The sequence below is a fragment of the Solanum lycopersicum genome, chromosome 7 (assembly GCF_036512215.1).
Source record: "Solanum lycopersicum chromosome 7, SLM_r2.1".
Lineage (NCBI taxonomy): Eukaryota > Viridiplantae > Streptophyta > Magnoliopsida > Solanales > Solanaceae > Solanum > Solanum lycopersicum.
Window position 1 is genome coordinate 28567787 of NC_090806.1, and position 21953 is coordinate 28589739.

A 21953-nucleotide genomic window follows, 5' to 3' on the forward strand; every position below is an offset into this window, starting at 1 on the left:
GGTTTTATGACCATGTTATATTATATATATGTGTGTGTGTGTGTGTGCAATAAAAGTAGAAGACTATGTAATCTTCTTATACAAAGGGTGTTTGTATCCATGATATGAATATATGATGTGTGTGTGAAAGGTCTATGTAAAAAACAAGGTAGATATAAAAAAGCATTAAATTTTACACATTTTTAACCTATGAATGTAATATTGTTATCTAAGAGGCTAGTCTAATTCCTCTTTGACAACGCTGAAGTTGGTTACGCCTAGGGGGTGCTCCATAGATGTGACAACATCACAATATAGAAAGAAGCCCTTGGTAACCTCCGGTAGAGTCATTAACAGAGTGGTCGTAAGACTCACTTTCATTTGTTGGAATCTTCTCTCATATTCCTCCAACCACTCAAATTTCATACTCTTTTTGGTTAATATAGTATAAGGACAAGAAATGGATGCAAAACCATTGACAAATCTCCTATAGTATCCCGCTAGACCCTAGAAACTCCTAATGTTAGTTGGAGTCAATGGCCTAGGATATTTTTTTACTTCCTTGGTTTTCCTTCGGTCAACCTAAAGTCCATAACTACAGATGGTATAACGAAAAAATGCCACCGACCTCAAAAAAACTCACTTTTTCTATACTTAGCATATATTTAGTGTTTTATAAGCTCTTGTAACACCACCCTAAAATAATCACCCTTATTTTTCAAAAATACCAAGATATCATCAATGAATACAACGACAAATTAATTTTAGGTAACTTCGAAACACACTAATAATTAGGTAATAGTAGTTGTCGGGCGATTAATGAGACCAAATGACATTACTAAGGTGATACCCCGATATCAAGTCAATCATATTAAAGTTGCTTTCCCCTTGGCTCTGATAAAATAAGTTGTCAATCCGAGGGAGAGGATACTTGTTCTCAATATGATTTTGTTGAGTTGGTAATAATGAATGCACATTCTAAGGGACCAATCCTCTTTCTTTACAAACAATACTGGAGCTCCCCAGAGGGAAATACTAGATCTAATGAAGTCTTTCTCTAGTAAGTCCTTGAGTTGAGTCTTTAACGCTTTCGATTTTGCTGTAGCCATCCGATAAGGTCAAATTGAAATGGGGTTGATATCTGGTAGCAAGTCAATACAAAAATAATTTCCAATTCGGGAGGGATTGCGGGAAAATTATTAGGAAAGACCACTGGAAATTCCCTCACTACGGGACCATCTTAATGGGAGGATTTTAAGAATCTAAATCTTTGATTCTTAAAATATTGTGAAAACACCCTTTAGAGATCATCTTGCAAGCCTTCAAAAAAGAAATGAAACGACATATAGGAATTGAATTTCGCCCCTTCAACTCTAAAAAGGGTTAATTAGAAAATTGAATTTGACGACTCTTATTCTACAATCTATGCTAGCAAAAACATTATGCAACCAATACATTCTCAAAATGACATCAAAATATACTATCTCAAGGTATACTAATTCAACATGAGTAACTCTATTGGACAACATTATAGGATAATTTCTATATAACAACTTTGAAACTACAAACTCACACACCTTGTGGACACCATAAAAGGTTCATTTAGAATATCAACTAAAATATCAAACTTTCTAGATATCAAAGGAGTAGTAGAAGATAATCTATCATCCAGATAATGTAAAGAATAAAAATCAAGTACGAAGACTTATAACATACCAGTCACAACATAGGGAGAACTCTCTTTTTCACCCTCAGAGCGAAGTTCATAAAACTTATTATTCTTTGTAGCATCCATATTCGATACACTGGCTTTAGCTTGCCCTCTACATATGTCTTACCCCTTCAAATTAGTGCAATCTGTAAACTTTTGGCCACTGTTTCCACACCAAAAACAAATGTCCATTCCAACAAGGCAATTACCATTATTCTTCGAGAGACTTTCCACAAGTTGGCTTCTATCTTTGTCAAATACTACCTCTTCCCTTTTGAGACATAGGGTTTTACATCCTCTAATTATTAGCCTTGACAAATTTGTAAGGATTTTGACTATAAAACCTCTTCTTGAACCAAGGATTGTCTTGAAGGTCAAGCATATTCTTCGAAGATACGCCTTCATAAGGATTGATCCTCTTCGCCTACATATTCTTCGTTCATAGACTACTCTCGTACACTTGTTGTTCATAAATAATTAGTATAGAGATGTTCATATAATCATGAATCAGATCTGAGCAACATTATTCAACATACTAGGAAAATTTCTCGTCTTATCCCTTGGGTTTATAACCAAGGATGGAGCATACTTGGACAATTTAGTCTTCTTCAACGAATAGTAAAGTACACCTCATACCTCCTTAATGAAGGTTGATAAATTACTTAACCTTACATTTCTTCAAATCTCTATGATAGAAATGTCCAAGGAAATATATGATGAAGATCTCCCAAGTCATTAGTCCATCTTTTAGTCTTATGATAGCTCCATTTGAGCCACATCTTTGAATTGGTAGTCTGCCAAACTAGCCTTTTCAATTGATGTCACACCCATAGAATAGATAATATTATATACCTCATCAACGAAATCTTGAGGGTCTTTATTCCATTTTGAACCAAAGAACGTAGGTGGGTTCATTCTAGTAAAGTCTCTCAAAGGAGAGACCATAGTACTAGCATTTTAAGGCACTCGATGTTCAATTTCACTAGTCACTTGGGCGATCATGGTTTGGTCTTGAGAAGTGATGGAATTAGCTTGTGAGGTCGTCGCTTGGGCCAAATTGAGAAAAAAGACGCCCTTATCACTCCTTCTTTCATAGGTTGGTCACAAACCAGAACTTAATCACCTATAGACACTTCTTCAAATTGAGGCACATTGTTGTCTTCTGGAGGATCTTGGATGTCATAACATCCTACATTAGCAATGCCTTCATTGACCCATCATGCTGCTGCTATTCATTATTCATTCCTATTAATATGATAAAAGATTTAAATGAAATCACATAACAAGACTCTAGAGGCATAATTTAGATGTACAAGGAGAGGAGCGTTTGTAAGCATCACATAATCTCTAGTTCATAAGTGTGGCTGTCTTCAATATTATGAATAAGTATTTACAAAGACGTTGTTTAATGAGACATCGTTTCTTGTGATATTAAACCTCATGATGTGATACAATGTTTGTCACATCCGGGGAGCACCGTATAGACATAACTTACATGGTCATCCTTGGAGAGAACTAAGACTATGTTCTTTAATACGTTAAAAAAGCGGAAAATTTAAAAACTTTTCATTTACTTCATTGAGGTTTACTTATACCTCTCCCTTAGATATAATATATTGTTATCGCGTATACATAGACCCTTCGTATAAAATGATTATATAGTTTTCTACTATTCCGTCACACACACACACACATGCACACCCACACACACACATATATATATATGATGCATAACATCGTATTAAAAAGGATGTCTCATATTAAAATCATCTAAATGGATCAAATAAACAAGGGCATAAGCAATGATAGAGATGTAGAAGTACAACTTAGGGCTTACAAAAATATCTTGAAACAACTTGAAGAAGTTCCATGACATAGACTAGAATTCACAGATTAAGTAATGATTTAAATAATATTTAAAGACCTATATTACTGTATTAAACTCAATTAGAAAACGTTAGAGCGTAAACGACAAACAAACATCTTGACATCTGGAAACTAGATAAATTGAACTAGTAGACGTCCGTAGGTTTGGTTAAGGTTTTTGAGTTTCAAATGAAGTATAGAACTTGTAAAAAGACTTTAAATAGGTAAAATATTGTATAAAGGGTTCAATTGTTCAGTAAATAATCGCCAAGGAGCAGCCAAAAGGTGATTGAGGAGGATCCAAACATTGTCGAGCAAGCTGCTACCGGAATCAAATATATGACCCTCCTAAACCTTCACCAATCATAGGGACGTCTTCTATTTCAATTTCGCTAGTTTCCTGACATGAAGAACTTTCTTTGATGTTATGGCTCCAATGTCTCTCAAACAAGATATATACACATATTTAGGTCTAACACCATCATTATTCAATATATGATGCTCTATTAGAGTTCATGCAAATTACAGGGGGTACAAATAGGAAATAATCGACATAGAGTAATCTATCTAGGCATTGAATTCATTCATAACCTACTCAGATGGAGTGTGTTATACTTGCCAGTGATTTCTCTAGGACACAACCCATGTAGGAACATATTTAAGGAACATCATGGGTTATTCTGTACTCTAGTTTAAATTTAAGTAGATTCACTCCCCAATCATACTCACTGGTTGCTAGCCTTAATTCTCATAGAGTAATTCAATCACACAAGACATATGATATGGAAATACTCCTACCCTTAATTCACAATAATGACTTTACCAAAGATGTGACCTTTAGGGGATTCCACTCAATGGTTAATAAGATTGCTTACTGAATTTCATAAGGATGGTTTCATGTCGTTCAAGGCAACCTACACCTAAGTCTGTCATTCACTGAAGAATGATTCCATTACGGGTTTAAACTTCAAGAATATGTCAACATTCTTATAGTTTGAAGGTTCAAAGTTAATAAACCTCTTAACACTATCAAAGATCATATTGCAACTATACATGACAAAGGTACATCAATCTTACTATGTAAAAAATTCATAATAACATTCTTCATGTATTAATTACAAGGACATAGGTCTGCCAAACTTGACACATTCATCTTCATTTTATTGTATGTAGAATAGAATTAAAGTAGCAAAGAGGGAGACCTAAGCCTACTATAAGTCACCCTATTCACTGATATATAAAGATCAACATATTCCATGATAAGACTCATATAGTCAATTAGGAAGCATTATACTTCAACATCAACACTAACACATAAGGACAACACCATAGTCCATCATCAATTTAGAGAACACATTATTTCACCATACATAATTACTTCGACATAATCATACTTAACATTGATCAACCACGCAAGCTATCATAACATAATATCATTGTATATATATTAATGACGACCAGACTATGTTCAATACAATCCATAAAATAATATAAACAATTCCATATTGATCATAATCATAACACATAGGCACTGCAACTATAATTTGACCATACCAACCAACACAATTCAATGTTTGACCATACCAACCAACACAATTCAATGTATATACTATACTTTTTATAGAGGATTAGGGCAAGTTTTCCTAATCCATCACCAAGACCAACAATCCTTAGACATTGCAACCAATTCAATACAGAAGGATCTTATATCATCAACAGAAACCAATAATAATTTATAAAATTTATCTATCAAGATATCACATCCTATATACAATTATATAATGATCTTTACATAATTCAATATCCCAAAGTAATCTACATAATATTTCAATAAAAAATAAGCGTTGCTAAAATCATACATATTGGAGCCAAAACTCGAAATACATTATTTGCATAGGGTCATAAGAATTTTGATCTAAAATCATTCTATTAATATTAATTGAATCATAAATCATTGATTCAAATCTTCTTATTTAAGAAACCATGTCTAGAATTCAAAATAGAAGATTTCATGTTTTTTGATCATCTTTAAAACCATTTGAAATTAGCTCCTTAAAGAGAAGAGGATTCCAGGTTCAAACACCACACCTAAATTGAAGAAAATCCCACGAAATTGATTGAGAAAATATTGTAAAACCTTCTTTCTTCCGTGGAGCATCAATTATTCAACAATGGAGTTTTGAAAAGATAGAATGGAGAGCTATTGTTTTGAGTTGAAGTTTTTCCTTTTAAAGGTGTGTTTTGGGGTTTAATAATGTTCAATAAACTTCAATAAATGATACATGAAGTAACCAAAAGACCATGTACTTATTGGACATTTTAATCAATTCAAATTTTGCCTAAAAACAATGCGACCAAATCTGGTAGGTCACTACGCACCGCTGAGGCAATTTCAATTCTTGATTCTTTACAATATTGGGACAAATTGGTTCTTGATGGCCCAACGTCACCGGGCAAACATTTTTTTTACGCGTATCTTGAGCGACGAGAAGCCACTATCGATTCTTGGCTTGCTCAGCAGCTTCCTTGGCCTATGCTTGGGTCCTCCTTAGGGATCCTTAGGGTGGACCTCGTCATATATTTGTCTAAATTTTTTACCCTATAATGACCTTGTAGGTACAAGGGTCATCCCCACTTATATTATACTACAAAAAATTATTTAAATAAGTACAACATAAAATGAATATCAAGAACATCTAGAGTATATCTTTCGAACGCCTTGGACGTTGGACTTGAAAACAATTCTAAACTTTATACACTACCTATTTACACTCTAGTTAAAAACTGTATTACTTTAAGACTTCATGAAACACATGGTAGGCTCTAGTTTAACCAAGTTCATTTTTAGGGGTGTTACACTTACATGGTGTTTGCTTAGATTTAATAGTGACTACAATTGCATTTCATGACTTGAACTACTCAAGATTATAGTTCCTTGTAAGTTAGAAATTGTTCTACTAGATACTCCTAAAATCAAATAGCTTAAGATAACATCAAGACATACTTAGCTTTGGTAGTATTAGGGGATACTACATTAACCTTGCACTAGTGTACTTTAACGTAGCTTGTGATGTAGTTCATTTGAGTACGAAGGACAATGATTTTAGTATGATATCATATATAGTTTTAGGATGCTTTGTTACGACTATGAAATTCATGTTATGCTGATGCTTTTATCTCTTATGATTGTCTATTGTTCACTATCCCTTTGAGATATATTATGTTGGAATGTTAATTTCCATACTTAGTTCAATTTCAATTACTGCATGCTTTTGCCTACATTCAAGTCAAATATAGGGGCTTGAGAATATTTAAATCTTTAAGCAAAAGAGTTTCCAAGGCAAGGATTGTCAAAAATTGAAGATTGATAAGTCCTCATAGAATTTTAGGACACAATCACTATGAGTCCTCACCCAAGATATTTGTAATGATGTTTTCATAGATTGTTTTGAGACATACATTAAAAATTCTATGATTGATTCCGCTAGTTGTTTTGAACAAAAAGTGTTTTATTCCACTCTACTTTTTGTATATAAGCAATGAATGATGTATAAGGACTTGTACATGACTTCAGAGAGGTGAGTACAGCGTGTGGTAAATCAAGCATTCTCTAGGGTATACTTGCACATCGTGACACATGATGAATAGAATACCGGGAGCCATGAGATTCTTTATGAATCTTTCTTGTCAAATCATCAACATTCGGTACATGTAACCTTCCTTGGTACCTAATAACACAATCCCCCTCAAAGAAAAGACTCACTGACATTTCATAGAACCGATTCATTTAACTCCATCAATAGAGGATCAAGGTTTTTCTTGGACTTCACCTCATCAACTAGAGACGACTCGGAGTATTGATTATCCATGAAAACCCATTGTGGAGATCTTTTACCTGAAGACCCAACCATCCTAACCTATGAATATCCTTCACAAGTTCCTTTTTACCCTTTTCAACACAAACCACACTACCCCTGATGTTTTGACATCTGCAACAACATTGGATTTGTCAGTGTCATAGAGGAGACTCATGTCATAGTCATTAAAGAGTTCTAACAACATTCTTTGTCTGAGGTTTCACTATTTTTGGTTGAAGACATATTTAATAATTATGTTCGGTAACACATTTACATGCACCTCACATAGGTAGAGTCTCCATCACTACCCGAATTCTAGAATCCGAATCAGAACCGACGTCGTTGACCTCTCAGAGGTCACACACAAGCCTCATCTTGCATTCGTAACATAAATAAGGATAATTTTAGCTTAAAATTCATAAAACTTTTAAGCGTATGAAGTATATATAGACATTACATTGCATAGTTATTTGATGAATACATTATATACTTAGCTCATCATAAATGTAACAGCCATCTATCATAAGATTCGATTTGAAATATAATAAAAATATATCATAAATACATTTTCCAAACAGGACCATAATACGAAAGATTCGAAATGAATGTACGAAAGAAACGCTAAGGAAAACATATACTAGATTTGTGTAAAATTAAGGCTAGACTAAAACTGTAGCATCCTCAATTTGTCCCTTAACATGCATCTATAAAATAGTAAATAGTTGGGGTCAGTATACAACTTGTACTAAGTATGAGTGTATGCACACATACACTGAAGGATACGCATGATCAAAGAAAGCTTTTCCTAAAGAACATGCTATTTCTTGAAAGCCTACTAACTAGACAAATCGTTTTCTATATGATGGAAAAATATTAGTATGATCCACATAAGTTTAGAACAACTCGAGCAAAGATTTGGAATTTTGATAGTCAAAAACTCGAGAGCCCTATTTTTGACAGTTAAATTATATTTCGGTCTGTTTCTTCTTCTTGTTGTGTCGGTCAATGATATTCTCTAATCTTATGTTTTACTTACAAGTGCAATGGTTCATTGTAGTCCCATACATACAATGAATCAAGTTGGAAATTCACAACACTAAGGTATGATTTGGCCACTCTACTTTATTTCCTTTGGGTATGATTATATATATATATGCCAATATTTATTGGCTATTCCCATTCTTTATTTAATTCATAATCTATTATCCATTATTGGCTACCTTACTTACAAGATAAATATTTTATTATTAAATTGGGTATGAATGTATTCATAAGTAAATCTTTATTGGGTCTGCCCATTAATCAGTTAGTAATCCTGTTTATATAGAATGATGCATCTGTTGGTACTCCAACACAAGACTTAGTTTATTTTTCAGTCTTTTCCCTCTTCTTGTTGTGTAGTTCAATATTTATTTGGATCCTATGTTTTACTTAAAAGTGCAATAATTCATTGAAGTCCCATACCCACAATAAATCAATTAAGTAATCCATGGACTAAGGAATGATTTCCCTTCCTTATAGTGAGTCATTCTTTACACTATATATTCATTACCTTTCATAAGCAATTCTCTATTGATCATTCCATTGATTTACCTACTTTCAGGTTTTATATATTATAAATTTCATATACACTAGACATTGGAATCGTTTGATTTAACATTAAGACATCTCATGTGAGGGCCCAACATATGGGACCTCAACCCGAGGGACTTCATTACAAACACAAAGTCTGCTTCATTTATTCATTCGTACTTCATATTATTCAATGTATTAATTCGTAGGCTGATGTAAACACCAGCTATACCTAGGATTAATTGAAGGACTCTCATCAGTATTATGAAGTGTAATTACCAATAATGGCCTAATATCATTACTTGAATCTGATTTCACCTTCTGATTATCTTGGACAAACACATTCGGTATTGTTCAATTCATTATCTTTAATACTTTGAGGCTGGACTCATTATTTCTTTGGAAACATTATCCTTAACCAACATAGATGATGTGAGCATCATGAAATCCAATGTCTGGACCACACCGAGAAGAGGTGGAATCACTAGCCAATGTGACCCAAAACATGCTAACGTACATGGGAATTGAACATCACCAAGTCCCTATATTTGCTGTATATGTTTGAAGACTAGGAGATATAAGGAGACCCATACCCGCCATGCCGGAAAGTCTCATCTCATGAGAGTTACGTGAACCTCTGCCCTTCCCAAAAAAAGGCATCACCACTCATATCTAGCCTATAAGTGCTGCACATAAAGTTCCATTACATTCAACTCATACGTCATGGAAGCAGGCTTCTAGTATGAGGACATCATATATCAATATATGAAATCTCATCTCATAATTAGTATTGATTATACATTAAAATCAATACTTTTTTAGAGTGTTCATTGAGAGTGGTCTCTTCTTTAGCTTAACACTCTCATAGGTGATTACGTTTTAATAACATTAACTCAGGCACATTTGAGATTTATCTCATCTTTGGCATTAGTCTCTTATCATGCTTTCACCACATTATTTAACATTAGATCATTTGCTTTTAATAATTACTCAGTCCTTTACGTGAATGTTCATTGCTCCTTCATCTTTTAGTGTTGACTCAAGCATTATTGAGGCTTGCCTCTAGATTGAGATTTACATACAATATTGTTGACTTGTCATACTTACTTTAAATTTATGATTGTTAATTTTCCTTACATATCATTATTTGGTGTTAATTACACTGGTTCACACCTTCTAACACATTCATACATGAGTATTCTTTTCATATAGCAGCTTAGATGTAAGTGAGACTTTTCTCACTTCCTTTAACACCCAATTCTTGTCACTTATATACTTTAGATCCCTTTAATTATGTTAAAACTCACATTACTTACTTACTTCAATGAGTTTCATGAGTTAATATGTCATTCTGTTAGAGCATGTTTAGAGTTGTCCTAATGAGTGTCATGCCCTTTGTTATTGAATCTTTGATATTTTTCAGAAGTGATTATATTATAATTTGAAACCATAATTACACAATATTTAGCATATGATTAGTATTGCCTCAAGATTTGGGATGTTAGAACAACAAATTCATTTGGCATAAGCCAATTATTTATGTTCATATTTAATTTGCCACATGGCTGAACCCTTAAACAATCTTTTAAGCATTTACATTAGGTTCTAGACATTATCATATATTCATTTGACAAATAGAGTTAGCCAATTTTATTGGAACCAGATAGAAAATTCATTCAAGATATGATTTCATAGTAGCTTTGTTAAGCCAATTTTAGTTCATCACTATAGAGTAACGTTTTTAAGTCATAATGGACAACATCATATTTAAACTTGAGGACTTTAACATCTTCATATCGTCATATTAACAGCAAGTATGCACAACAGACCGTAACATCTTCATACATAACATTTTTTGACATATCTTTAACATAGTATAATTCTTTGAATTCACATAATAATACTTAGCATCAAACTAGTCCAATTGATATGCTCATTCAATCATTATTTAATCAAAAATCATACACATTAATATCATCCATTACCACAAACCACAATACGATTTCTAACCTATTCAACATTGAAATATAAACAAGGATACAAGGGAAAGGAGTTCGACACGAACGACGGGAAAAATCCTAGTTTTCAAAATCTTAGAATCATTAGACATAAATTTCTATTGGAGAAAGATGTTTAGGAGAGAAACAAATTACTTACGTAGAATTTAATCTATGAAGATCACCTTGAACAAAACCATGAAGAAAACCTTTGAATTCGCCTAAGAACTCTTCAACGTTCTACATTTTACCTGTGGTTTCTCGCCTACTGCCTTAGAATAAGGAGTGTCAATATGTTGATCGTAATTTTTAGGTTTAGGAACCGATATTGAATAATTAAACTTAGATATAATAAGTTAAATTGGTAAATTAACCAACAAATTACCAAAACACCCCTCCTAAGATTACTAAAAATAGAAGAACATAAAACTAGGTAAAATCTGGAAATTGGTTGTTGACAATGGTTCGTTCAACATTTTGACTTTATATAAATTAATTATATCCTTTATTAAATAAATTTAGGTAACTAGGATAAGTACTAAGGTACCGCTAAGTCATTGGAACTATAAACAGCCGTTTAGGACAATCGTAGGTTAAGTACTAGGGTGTTTCTTGAATTGTACTGGGTTAGAAAAAGAATATCTGTTTGACCCATTTCATTTAATTAACTAGTTGTCTAAATTAATTAATTAAGTGATCTATGGTAATTAGTAAGTTAACCTTAAGTCGTGATAACTTTTCTAATCCTTTGGACCATCCTAGGTTAGGTACTATGTTGTCTTTTTCTTGTCTTAACCGAAATCAAGGAATTATTTTCTGATTTCGATTTTGCCCCTTTAAATTAATTAATGAAGTTTCTAAATTAATTAATTAAGTATCCTAGTGTAATTACTAAATTACCCTTGAGTCGTTAGAATTTTAACTAACTCTTTGGACCATCCTAGATAAGGTTCTAGGTTGTCCCTTTCTTGTCTTAACCGAAATCTGAAAATTTCCTTTTTATTTTTGATTTTAGCCAATTTAAATTAATAAATTATTTTATAGATCAACTAATTAGGTAACCTGGGCGAATTAATAAAGTACCTTTAAGTTGTTAGGACCATAACTAACCTTTTGGACCATCCTAGGTTAGGAACTAGGTTGTCGGGTGCACAAATGGGTCCAATTCTGTTAGTCAAAGGATATTTAGTTAGTTAGGGAAGTAGGTAAGATTCTATAATATGTAGGGAGGTTAGGCCCCACATGGAGTAGTCCCTTGTGCACATTTTCCTCCATAACTACCCTAATCGAATTCGGTTAGGGTGGTCCCCTGCTTTGGCAACTTCGTCACATTTCTTTAACATGTGCTTGCACATGGGTTGGTTTCACTTTCCTAATTAACTATTATTTATGTCCTATGTGATTTTCTACTGATTCTCCAAAGATCCTCACTATTTCCTTGGGCACTTATTAATTTACATGAACATTTAAATGGTCATGTGGAATGGTAATTGGTTCGAAAGTTGGATGCCTAGTACTTTGTGTGAAACTATTATGAACGGATTTTTCTTTTAGCTTAGAGTATTCAGTGCAAGTATATTTATTATCAAGCTCATTAATGTCAGAAAATTTGTTAATACCCTTTACGGCAATATTTTCTAATATGCCCAATGATTTGATTGTTTCGGTATTATATAGAAATTGGCTAATATCCATTAGCTAATTTTCTATACTATGCCGAATATTTCTCAATATTGGGCATTGTAATGGCTATGTATATCCAATACACATTCTTAAAAAGATATTCGGTTCTTCATTCGACATGTAATTTTCCGGAATGTTACATTATCCTCCCCTTAGGAACAGTCGTCCCTGAATGACACTTATACATCATATAAAACAAGGCCGGTGAGTTACTTGTCGTACTTAAATGTTTCTCTTTTGTAAATGTGTGATTCGCACTTATTTGGATGATGCATATCTTTCAAAGTTTTCTGAAGCTTCATATTTGAGATTGAGGAATTTGATTCTCAATCACACTTAACTTAAGTAACATCACAAATTATGCAACACAGTTAACATGCCTATGCCACACAAAAACAGCAACATGACTTCGTTTTAACTCACATTGTGCTATTATAAGACATACGGCTAGGGACTTACCACACCAAATCCACTAAAGCTCTTAAACATAGAGTTTCTTAAACATAAAAAAGACTTAGGAAGAGTATATCTAACCTCTTAGATAACATCTTGTTGGCCTTAATATTTGAAACTAATGACGCCCAACTTAATTTCAAAGGGACTAGACAGTATGCCCTCCACTTTCTACATACCCCTTCTACCTTAACAATATGTCTAATGGGATTACAAACTAGAAATGGTTCATGCAAGATCTCAAGAAGTAAGTCAAAAATTAATTAGACACAAAAGGATTTACCATATAAAAGGTAGATCCTTGACATAATAATGCATAAAAAGTAAAGGAGAAGACAAGCAAGTTACCATTATCTACATCCGTGGACTTCTCTTGTTCATCTCTTCCTTTCAACACATAGAATCGGTTTATTGTTGGTGGTTTGTCTACGTCATTTGTCCAAGGCTGAGAATCTTCCTTCGCATGTTGAATTTGAACCACACCCTTCTCATTTTAGCCCAAATTATTTGAAAATGAAGCCTTACTACCCTGTTTCTAAGCCATATTCTTTAGTTGGTATGCATCGAATTTATTTTTCTCCCCTTCATCAATAGTCATACCAGGGTTTTAGGAATTACCCTGCATTCACCTCTATGCAAAGAACCACACTCACCACACGTCTTTTGTCCACGTTAGGCATTTCCATTATGGCCTCTTCCTGGGAATGCAAGATTTTGAGTTTGGAGCCTTAGACTGCTTGGCCATCCTAAGTATTGTGTGTATTCTTCTACGCATTGACACAATAATTATGTCACATACTTGTATTGACACAAATTATCAATGATATAGATAGCACAATAAAGAGTAGAAGAAAGGAGAATTTCCTATCATTGCGTAGTCTCGAAGTCATAATTGTGACGTGCTTCACAATTATAAGCTAGAAACTACATAACGTGGTTGTGTTGAGATTTAGTACCTAGGTACTTTAACCTCATGCTCAGATACGAAGTATGTCACGACCCAAATTCTAGACTCCGAATAACAACTGGCATCATTGACCTCTCAGAGGTCGCAGACGAGCCTCATCTTTCATTCATCACATTCATATCGTTAAATTTAGAGGAAAAGTTAAAACTTTTAAATGTATGAAGTATGAATAGTCTTCATATAGTTATTTCATTAATTTATCATATACTAAGATTAACCTAAATGTAACAACCTTCTATTATAAGAGTCAATTCGAAATAGAATAAGAATATATCATAAATACGTTCGCAAAACACAGACTTATTTAAAAAAGCTTCGAAATGAAAGTATGAAAGAATAGATAGGGACAACATCCACTAGATTTGTCTAAAACTAATGTTAGACAAAAACTGTAGCATCCTCGAAAAAAGGAGGACCTGCAAAATTGTATGGAGAAACGTTGATGTCCAAACCGTTGCAAGATTCAGCAATCTGTCCCTTAACCTGAATCTATAAAATAGTAAATAGTAGGGGTTAGTACACCACTTATAAAAAGTATGGGTGTATGAACACATAAACATAAGGCTATGCATGATCAAAGAAAGCTCTTCCTAAATAACATGTTATTTCTGGAAAGCCTAGTGAAAGACTTTGCTAAATAGTTAGATGTGAATTGTGGTATGATATGATATATTTCAATGCAATCAAAGCACATAGTTGATTTTCAATCTGATTACAAAACATTAGTATCATCCACATAATTTTAGAACAACTCGAGCGAAGGTTTGGGAACTTGACAGTCCAAACCCGAAAGCCCTATTTTTGACGCTTAAATTATTTTTCGATATGGGTCTTCTTCATGTTATGTAGTTCAATGATTTCCTTTAATCTTATGTTTCACTTACAATTGGAATTGTTAATCTTAGTTCCATACATACAATGAATCGAGTTAGCAATTCAAAAGCAAAGGAGATTATTTGGTAACTCTACTTAAGATTCTTCATTCTTATTTCCTTTGTGTATGATTATATATATGCCAATATTTATTGTCTATGCCCATTATTTATTTAATTCATAATCCATTGTCAATTATTTGCTACCTTACTTACAAGATAAATATTTCATTCTTAAATTGGGTATGAATGTATTTATAAGCGAATATTTATTGGCTATGACTATAAATTTGTTAGTTATTCTAATATACCATAATGCATCTATTCGTACATAAATATTTTCACAAGCCTTAGATTATTATCAGTCTTTTTCTTCTTTTTGTTGTGTAGTTCACTATTTCTTTTGATCCTATGTTTTACTTACAAGTACAATGATTAATTGCAATTACCTAGAATGACCTAATGTTATTACTTGAATCTGATTTTACCTTCTGTGTGTCTTTCATAAATACCTTTGGTAATTTTCATTTCATTGTCTCCCCCACCAAAAAAGGTGAAAACACGGGCGAAAGTGACCCAAAACATGCAAGCGTAATTGGGACTTGAACACCGCCGAATGTGTATATTGACTATATTGGTTCGAAGACTAGGAGATATAAGCAGACGCAATACCTTATATGTTTGGTAGTCTCATCTCATGAGAGTTACTTGTACCTCTGCCCTTCCTGAAAGAAAGAATCACCACTCATAGCTTGCCTATCATTGCTCATTAAGAAGTACCATTACATTCAACTCATACGTCATAGATTCTAGCTTCTAGTATGAGGACATCATAGCTCAATAGATGATTTCTCATATCATAATAAATATTAAGTATACATTAATCTCAATACTTTCGTTAGAGTGTACATAAAGACTGGTCTCTTCGTTAGCTTTACACTCTCATAGGTGAGTACTTTTTGGTAACATTTACTTAGGCTCATTTGAGAATTCTTACATCTATTACATTAGCCTGTAATTAAGTTTTCACCACATTCATGTATATTAGCACATTTGCTATTCATAATTACTCACCCATTTACGTGAATGTTCGATGCTCTTTTATCTCTAGTATTGACTCAAGCATTATGGAGGCTTTCCTCTAGATTGAAATTTACTTACTCTATTGATGACTTGTAATACTTACTTTACATTGATGAAATGTTAATTTTTCCGACATATCATCATCTTGTGTTAATGAGACTAGCTCACACCTACTAACATCTTCATACATGAGTATTTTTTAAACATAGCAGCTTAGGCGTAAGTGAGACTTGTCTCACTTACTTTAACTCCCCATTCTTGTTATTTACTTACTTAGACCCCTTGAAATATGTTATAACTCACGTTACATAGTTACACTAGTGTAGTAGATGCATATCATCGTTTATGGATGATGAGCACTTCATTCAATGAGTTTCACGAGTTCCTATGTCATTCTTTTAGAGAATGTTTGTAGTTTTCCCATTGAGTTACATGACCTTGGTTATGGAGTCATCGATATTACTTAAGAAGTGCTCATGTTATCATTTGATACTTTAAATACACAAGATTTAGCACACGATTAGTATTGGCTCATGATTTTGGATGTGAGACTAGTAAATTCATTCTTATTAGCATAGGACAATTTTATGTATGATCATATTTAATTTGTCACATGTATGAACCCTTAACCAATATTTTAATAATTTACATAACTTTCCAGCCGTTAGCATATATTTATTTTGACAAATAGAGTTAGCATATTTTATTTGAACCAGATAGACAATTCATGCAAGACATTATTTCATAGTGGCTTTGTGAAACCAATTTTAGTTCATGAATATAGAGTAAAATTTTTAAATCGTAATGGACATCATATATTAACATTTTATGTCTTTAACATCTTCATTACATCATATTAACAGCAAGTATGCACAACAGACCATAAGATCGTCATACATAACATTTTCTGACATATCTTAAACATTGTATCGTTCTTTTAATTATCATAATAACACATAGCAACAAATGATTCCAATTAATAGGTTTATTCAAGAATTATTTATTCAAAAACCATACACATTAATATCAGCCAGCAACACATACAAACAACATGATTTCTAACCTATTCAACATTGAAATCATAACAAGGATACAAGGGAAAGAAAGTTCTCTTCGAGAAAGAAGTCCAGGAGAGAAACTCATACCTTATGTATAATTTAATCTACAAAGATCACCTTGAAAGAAACCTTGAAGAAAACCTTGAATTTGCCTAAGAACTCTGATACGTTCTATGTTTTTCCTGCGGTTTGTCGCCTACTGCCTTACCGTAGTGATTCTCAATGTTGTGATGGATATTTATACGTTTAGGAACTAATCTTGAATTATAAGACATAGATTTAATTAGTTAATCTAATAAATTAATTAACCAATTACCAAAACACCCCTCCTAAGTTGATTAAATTTAGAAATATCACATAGTCAAATATCGAAATTGGTTTTTACTATGGTTTTGGTTAACATTTTCACTTTATATTAACTAATTTGATCTTTAATTTATTTAATTTTTGTACCTAGGGTATGTAATAAAGTACCCCTAAGTCCTTGGAAGTATAATAAATCCTTTAGAACCATCCTGGATTTAGTACTAGGATGTTTTTTGAATTATACTAGTTTAGCAAAAGAATTTTGGACTGACCCCTTTAATTTAATAAATTTATTGTATAATTTTATTAATTATGTTAACTAGGGTAATTAATAAGTTTCCCTTTAGTCGTTATAACTAAAACTAATCCATTGGACCATCCTAGGTTAGGTACTAGGTTATCTTTTTCTTGTCTTAACCAAAATCTTGGAATTATTTTGTGATTTCCATTTTGCGACTTTAAATTAATTAATTAAGTTGCTAAATTAACTAATTAAGTATCCTAGGGTAATTACTAAAGTACCCTTAAGTATTTAGGATCTTAACTAACTCTTTTGACCATCCTAGGTTAGATACTAGGTTGTCCATTTATTTTCTTAACCAAAATCTGAAAATTTTCTGTTTATTTTCGTTTTTAGGACACTTAAATTAATTACCTAATTTTCTAAATTTACTAATTAGGTAACCTTGGGTATTACTACAATACCCATAAGTTTTTAGGACCATAAGTCACCTTTTTGACCATCATAGGTAAGGTACTACGTTGTGTCTTTAACTAGTACTAGGTTAGTCTAAATCTGAATTTTTTCCTAGGTTGTCGGGTGCACTAATGGGTAAAATTCGGTTAGTCTTAGGTTATTTAGTTATTGAGGGAAGTAGGTTAGAATCTAGAATTTGTATAGAGGTTAGGCCTCACATGGAGTTGTCCCTTGTGCACGTTTTTGCCCTAACTACCCTAACCGAATTCGTTTAGGGTGGTCCCTTCCTTTGGCAGCTTCTTCACATATCTTGCACATGGTTTGGTTTCACTTTTTTAACTAAATATTATTTATGTCCTATTTGGATTATTTTCTTATTGTCTCAAGGATCCTCACTATGTCCTTGGGCACTACATAATTTACATGATCATTTCAAATGGTCATGTTGAATGATTATAGGCTTGACACTTTGAATGCCTAGTACTTTGTCTGAAAATATTCTGAACAGATTTTTATTTTAGCTTAGGGTCTTCATTGCAGGTATATTTCTCAAACAAGCTCATTAATGTTTGAAAATTGGTTAACACACTTAAAGCCAATATAAACTAATATGCTCAATGTTTTGATTATTTGGGTATTATATAGAAATTGTCTAATATCCATTAGACAATTTTCTATACTATGCCCAATATTTCTCAATATTGGGCATTGGAATGCCTATGTATCCCCAATATGCATTCTTAAAGACCAATTGGGATCTTCACTAGATATGTAATTTTCTAGAATGTTATATTCTATTATTTCAAAGCGTATATTGATGTCGCCTATTTAAGGTCAAGAGTTGGATAATTCATCGTATGACCTTGAGTTGCCTAGAAGCATATGCTATAACCTTAACATGTGTCACAAGGACACACCGCAATCCTATTTCTGAAGCATCAGAATATATAGGAAATCCTTCTGTGCCGTTCGTCAAGTACAATACATGACTGGAGGTAATCTTGTCTTTAAAGAATTGAAAATCTTCCTCACATGATTCAGACCATTCCAACATAGCATTTTTTGGAGTCAAGGACACTAATGGATATGAAATTTAGGAGAATTTCTCAACAAATATTCTCTATTAACTGGACAATCTTTAGAAGCACCGAATGTCGGTAGGATTCAATTGTCTAGACCATCCCTTGCCTGCTTACGTCTTTTTCGAACACACTCTAACAACTTTACTAGACACAACATGACCTATAAATGCAACCGATATCAACCAAAATCACGCTTGATATATTTCGCATAAATTTGAGTATTGTTGACTACTTGCAAGACTATTCTCATGTTTTTCACATGGTCACCCTAATTTTTTGATTATATAAAAATGTCAACAATTAAGACAATCATAAACAAATCAAGATACTTTATAAGAATTCGATTCATAAAGTCAATGAATGTCGCCGGGGTATTCGTTAATCCAAACGGAATGACTAGAAATTAGAATTTACCATACCAAGTTTCAAAAGCCATTTTAGGTATGTCAACTCCTTTAACTCTAATCTTATGTTATCCCGATCTCAAGTTGATATTCACAAACTTACTCTCATCTTTGATTTGATGAAAAAAAATCATCTATCCTAAGAAAGGTATACTTGTTCTTAATGGTGACGTAATTTGATTGCCAATAATAAATATCCCAAGGGACCCATGTTTCTTCCTCATAAATAATAGCAGGGAACCACAAGATGACATGCTTGGTTGAATAAAACCCTTAGCTGGATAATCTTTAGGTTGATCCTTTAACTCTTTCAACTCAGTCGGGTCTATCCGGTAATGAGGGATTGAAATAAGTTGTGTATCTGTCAATAAATCTGTCACGACCAACAAGTACATCCTAGAAGTTAGGGTAAATCTTGGTTGGCGACACGGTGTACTCGACCTTTAGGAGTTCTTGTACAAGCATGTTGACTTAATTACATAACATCATGTATAAATGGAGAGAATTTAAAAACGTTATTTAAATGTAAACCAAATGATTTTTCATTATGGCGGAAACATCTCCAATAACATTATCTCAAAAACAATCTAATTTTGATATGACTAAAATTTGCTGGGACGCAGACCACATAAAGTCTAAAATATAAAGAAAGACATAAAGGAACATAGAGGTTTGTCCTTGAAACAATGAGGAATCACCACTTCTTATCTTCTTGGAAACCTTTGAACACTACCCTTGAAAGCAACTCAACGTTCTCAAAATCCTACACGGACAACAAGTAGGCAATATACGATAGCACGATATTTACTAAGTTTTGAAAATAAATACCAATCAAAAGATAACAGATTGTCAATAATAGTCATGATAATAAAAAATAATATGTCATAATAATAACATGAATATCATATCACAATAAAGCATCAAAAATCATATAAAAGTTCATACTTACTAGGTGTGTCTCTCCTATCTACTTCGTGTCTGGACCCTTGCTAGAATATCCATCTAACTTTCCATATCCATTTGGAGTGAAGACATATGATTAAAGGTTTAGTTGTCAAGCCTTGCTCAACCTATTCTCTCATGGAGGGATGTCCTAGAAAATATCTCCATGTTCAAGTGAATCTATCACTTTCATTCAATCATCCAAAATCCACAGCCAAAACAATTATCGTAAGGGTAATTATTCATCAATTCATTCTATCTGCATTAATAGGTAGATTATAGGATCTTCTAGCCTTAGCTTTTATTCTCACATTCTTCAATACTAGGTGAATATAGACCTTATTCATTCTTTTATGTTCAATTAAATCAAGAACAATATTAATCAACCAAGTCTAGTAAAATTCATACCTAGGTGATTCAATCTTGATCAATTAATATAGATTATAATTTGGTTAAGATTGATCAACCTAGTTCTTTTATCTAGCCTCTAATTACCTATGATCACCTTTAAATTCAATTAATATAATTTACCTTAAAATCACCATGTATATAATGATCATATAAACATCATTAAATGCTACCCACTAGATTGGGATTATAATCAAGCCTTACCCACAGTGCATTCACATCCCTCTCTTGGATGGGGTTCTTTTCATTCACAATTGAAGGGAAACTAGGGGAATTCATGGATGGAAGAATCCATGAATTAATAAGATTCACATACCTTATATTGGAGCCTTAATCCTAGCTCTAAATTGTTATAATTCGTCCTAATAGTTTTTGCAAATGCGACGAGTGTTGACTGGGAGGCCACTCAGGATGAGCACATGGGACTGCCACATACGACGTCTAGGAAGGTCATTCCTCCTAAAAGACTTGGGGATTACGTTTGGAAAAGTGGATGTTCACGTGAAAGGAGGTAAAATTGGCAGAGCAAATGGCATAAAGCAGCGTGAGTGGAGCAGTGAAGGGGATGGATTATCTGTTGTTATCACTGGACTCTTTTTCTCTCAATTTCTTCTATGTTTCTCACCTCTTTCTTCTTCTATCATTAGTTTTACTACTTATGCAATTTCTTATTGTATTTCTGATTCTAGGAACATCAATATATATATACTACTTGTAAGTTGAGTAAAGAGTACTAATATAATGGTTATAGTGTTCACTGTGTCAATTTGTTACAAGAGCTGCTGCAAATTTTTTTCTTCAATGGTGGTTTTAGGAGAGTTTTGGGAGAGAAAGGTTTTTGATTTGGATTCTAGGGTCTTATTGCCTATTGTGCTGCTTAAAAACTCTTCAAATACCTACCATAAAAACCCATAATTATTCCCTAAAGCTCCCAAAACACCTTTACAACTATTGGACAATTTATCCAAGATAAATTTGACATAAAAATGATGCAAGAAAATTTTGACTCTTGCAGC